This window comes from Telmatherina bonti (assembly GCF_933228915.1).
Source record: "Telmatherina bonti genome assembly, chromosome: 2".
Taxonomy (NCBI): domain Eukaryota; kingdom Metazoa; phylum Chordata; class Actinopteri; order Atheriniformes; family Telmatherinidae; genus Telmatherina; species Telmatherina bonti.
The window spans coordinates 1116821-1121739 of record NC_136620.1 but is presented as its reverse complement, the minus strand read 5'-3'; the positions used below and the strand labels follow the sequence as shown (position 1 = coordinate 1121739).

The window sequence follows — 4919 nt, the reverse complement described above, 5'->3', positions numbered from 1 at the left end:
ATATATATATATATATCTATATATATCTATATCTATATCTATATATATATATATATATATATATATATATATATATATATATATATATACATACATATCTATATATATATATATATATATATATCTATATATATCTATATCTATATCTATATATATATATATATATATATATATATATATATATATATATATATATATATATATATATATATATATATATATATATACATATACATATATATATATATATATATATATATATATATATATATATATATAAATATAACTTTATTAATTGCCATCAGCTATTATAGGTGTATCTACATAAGTTTCTATGCAGAGGGTTACAATTGGTTGTGTACTTTGTAGTCTGCTGTCTCAGTTTTCTGGAAGCTTCCTGTGCAGTGACTATGTTGTGTTGCTAAATAGACTGTGGGGGAATAATAAAACAGATCTGAGAGGTGTGTAGGTACAGATGCAGGTACAGGTAGATATCCAGGTACATATGCAGGTACAGGTAGATATCCAGGTACAGATGCAGGTACAGGTAGATATCCAGGTACAGATGCAGGTACAGGTAGATATCCAGGTACAGATGCAGGTACAGGTAGATATCCAGGTGAAATATCTGCAGGATAAAAAATGAATGTTTCTCTGTGGAGCCCAACTGGCTGCCAGCCAGCTAAAGATTCACTGTGTGGGAGAGGATCAATACATACACATACTTTTATAGAAACACTTCAGTAGCTTGAGCATGACCACCCTGAGGTTTGTTACGTGGAATATACGTGGAGCTGGTTCCAGGGAGAAGAGGTTGAAGGTGTTTAGCAGATTGAATGATCTACAGGCAGACATTGTCCTGCTACAGGAGACTCATTTATTACAAACAACAGCTAACGTACTCTCTACAGCACAGTTCCCTCACGTGTACTCGGCCTGCTTCAACTCAAGACAAAGAGGAGTAGCCATTCTGATAGACAGGAAAATTCATTTTACTGCTCATTATATCATTTTAGACCCAGATGGAAGATTCATAATAATGACATTATCTATCCAAAACATGAAGTTATGCATCGCAAATATTTATGGCCCAAACACTGATGACCCCTCCTTTTTTCACTCCTTCTCCTTACTATATGATCACCTTGATAATACACTTATCATTGGGGGTGACCTCAACATGACCTTAAACTCTGGGATGGACAAGGGGGGGCGGAGCAGGGAAACACAGGGTCTGGCAGTCAGCAAGAGTTGTTAAACAATATATGGAGGATTTTGGTCTTTGTGATGTCTGGCGCTCACAACACCTCACTGCTAGAGATTACACTTACTTTTCATCTGTCCACCACTCATACTCCAGAATAGACGACTTCCTCACTAACAGCTCTATGATGAACAGTATCTCAGAAACTAAAATCCATTCCATCACTATCAGTGATCACGCACCAGTATCATTTACCCTAATTAATCAGAAAACTAAACCATCTTAAAGCAAATGGAGATTTAATACATCATTACTTAAAGATCTTATCAGTTACTTCAAGCGGGAGTGGTATTTGTATATAGAAAACAATGACATACCAGGAACATCAGCTTGTGTTCTTTGGGAGGCAGGAAAAGCAGTCATGGGAGGGAAAATAATTTCATTTTCATCACATAAGAAAAAGAAGGAGAGTTCAAAAATATCTGAACTAGAGCTTAAAATAAAATCACTAGAAGATGCCTACAAGGCTTCTCCAGAAGAGCAAGTTCTGAATCACATAAGAAAGGCTAAACTAGAGCTGAATGAAATAATTAACCAAAAAACCCAGTTTTTGCTACAAAGACTTCGCTTAGAGAATTTTGAACATGGCAACAAATCTGGAAGATTTCTCGCAAATCAATTAAAAGCAAACAAGGAGAAAACAACCATCTCCTCTGTTAAAGATTCAAGAGGAAATATCCTCCATGATCTTGATGGAATAAATGACACATTTAGGGATTTCTATAAAACATTATATTCCTCAGAAACAGATCCATCAGACAACAGCATTGAGGAATTTCTCAGCTACCTCAATCTTCCAAAGTTACAACAGGATCAGGAAATGGTTTTGGACGCACCCATTTCAGTAGGGGAACTACATGAAGCTTTAAAACACATGCCCAGCAATAAAGCTCCAGGACCAGATGCTTTTCCAGTTGAATATTATAAAGAATTCTGGTCTACACTAGCACCCACTTTTTATAAAATGGCTTCAGAAATTAAGGAAAAAGGCCAAATATTCCAAAACATGAATTTGGCTAGTATTACAGTAATACTAAAACCAGGAAAAGACCCCAAACTCCCATCTAGTTATCGTCCAATATCACTAATGAATGCAGATCTTAAAATAATCAGTAAAGTGCTTGCTACAAGACTAGAAAAAATAACTCCACTTATCATACATCCTGATCAAACAGGATTTATCAAGGGACGACATTCCACCACTAATACGCACAGACTAATAAATCTAATTGATTATGCCACCATACATAACCTGGAAACTACAATAATCTCTCTAGATGCTGAAAAAGCATTTGACAGGGTGAACTGGAAATTCTTATTTGCAACATTAAGAAAATTCGGGTTTGGCTCATCGTTTATCGACTGGATAAAGATACTGTATAGCAATCCAAATGCATGCGTCAGGACAAATGATCAAACTTCTCACAGCTTCAGATTGCAGAGAGGCACCAGACAAGGCTGTCCACTCTCCCCCTCACTTTTTGCAATCTTTATTGAACCCTTAGCAGCTAGCATTAGACAAAACAAAGACATTAAAGGCATTAACTGTAGAAATATGGAGCATAAGACCAGTCTTTATGCTGATGATGTTTTACTTTTCCTTCAAAATTCACAATCATCCATCTGTCAGACAATCGCACTCATCAATACATTCTCATCAATTTCTGAATATTCCATTAATTGGTCTAAAACCACCGTTCTACCCATCAACTGTTCCTTCCATAATACTCCTGACACTGCTTTACAGTCAGGAAATATTAGATACTTGGGAATAAACATCTCACCTAGACTGTCAGACCTTACAAAGCTAAATTATGTCCCTCTACTAAAAACAGTTGAGGACGATCTCACACGGTGGAAATCTTTACCCATATCACTAATGGGAAGAGTTGCAACTATAAAAATGATGATTCTACCTAAAATCAATTATCTGTTTTCAATGATCCCCATTAAACCTCCCTCCACCTGGTTTAAATCGCTGGACTCTCATGTCACTAGATTTCTCTGGAAAGACAAACCACCACGGATTAGTCTAAAAACACTCCAGAAGACTAAAGATAGCGGTGGCTTAGACTTGCCTAATTTCCAAAATTACTTTATAAGCAACAGACTACAATACATCTCTAAATGGCTTAAACCTAGCTATCTAGATGAACCATGGCTTAATATAGAAGAAGCTATGTGTGAGGATATGGCAATTTCAGACCTGCCATTTATCAGCACAGCTGTCAAACGCCAAAAATGCTTTAAAAGCATTAATATCAGCTCCTCACTAATGGCCTGGTGGGAATTTCTTAAACTAACCAAATCCTTGCTTATTCCATGCAAACTTACACCTATTTGGAACAATCCCGACATCCAGCAAAACCGGAAGATGATAAACTTCCCTCAGTGGAAGAATAAAGGAATAAAACAATTAGAACATATAATAGAAAACGGGAACTTTCTCCCTTTTGATATAATTACTTCACGATATGAAATCAGCAGCACAAAATTCTTAGAATACCACCAACTTAAATCTATTATAGGTAAGAAATACACCCCTGATCAATTAAACTTGCAGCTACCTATCAGGGCTGCAGAATTCTTAATGCCCCGAAACTGTTATCCAAAATATATAGATTACTATCAAAGCTAGACGATTCCATATGTATCCCAACTTCTAAATGGGAAGCAGACTTATCCAGTAACTTTGACCAAAATGAATGGTCACAAATCTGTTCAAATACATTTACAATGACTAAGAATTCAAACATGCAACTAATACAATTTAAAATTCTGCATAGAACTCATTATACAGGACACAGGATGTTCAGGATGGGTCTGTCACAATCAAACATCTGTCCACACTGCACTGGCAACACGACTGACAGCTACTACCATGCTTTGTGGTCTTGTTCACCTGTCCAGGAATTCTGGTTTCAGGTATGTAAAGATCTGTCAGACTGGTTCAAATGTAACATCCCTACAAACCCCAAACTGGGCCTACTGGGTCACTTGGGTGAAATTAACATAGAATTTAATCCTGCAAACTTAATCCTCACCAGTTTATGTATCGCAAAGAAAACTATCCTTCTAAACTGGAAAAGCAAACAAAGTCTGTGTATCCAGCAGTTCAGAAATCTCTTATTAGATCACATCAGTGTCGAGATGATGTCTGCCTCCTCAAGAGATCAGTCAGCTGAACTTTATTCCCTCTGGTCCTCTGTGATCAGCTCCATCACTTAGTATGGGGGGAGAATGTGACCTTATTGCGCTCGGGGTTGATGGCCGGTTGGGGGTCTCATGAGGCCGTGGGTCTGTGGTGGGCTCCTGGGGGGGGAATTTGACTGCTCCACTGCTGGGGGGGCTAGGTTTCTAGCCCTACGGTGGACCTGGATGGGCCGGCGGCTGGAGTTGCCACGCGGCGGCGGGGCGAGGTCGCTGGCGGGGGATGGGTTGGCGGGCGTGACTCCGTAATGGGCGCCTGTTCTGCCGTGGGGTGGGCTGGGCGGGGTCCCGGGCTCCGGTGCCCGGGGTTGTCCCCTGTCTCTTGGGGGTGGGGGGTCGGCTTGTGCCGGGGGGGGGGGGGGGGGGGGGGGGGGGTGGACTGACCTGGACCTGCCGCTGCGGGATTAGGGTTGGGATATAGGTGGGTAGGGGGGTGAGGGGATAG

At 39.3% G+C, this 4919-nt stretch overlaps 1 protein-coding gene across 1 annotated transcript in view; it reads right to left on the bottom strand.

The window, feature by feature from the left end:
• Window positions 1-303: 303 nt before the first annotated feature.
• Window positions 304-4919, bottom strand: part of LOC306770034 (receptor-type tyrosine-protein phosphatase beta-like) — a 270125-nt gene continuing 265509 nt past the window's right edge. The window contains exon 32 of the mRNA XM_079258804.1: window positions 304-628. The gene's annotated coding sequence lies outside the window, so the exon portion shown is untranslated. The remainder of the gene's footprint in view (window positions 629-4919) is intronic.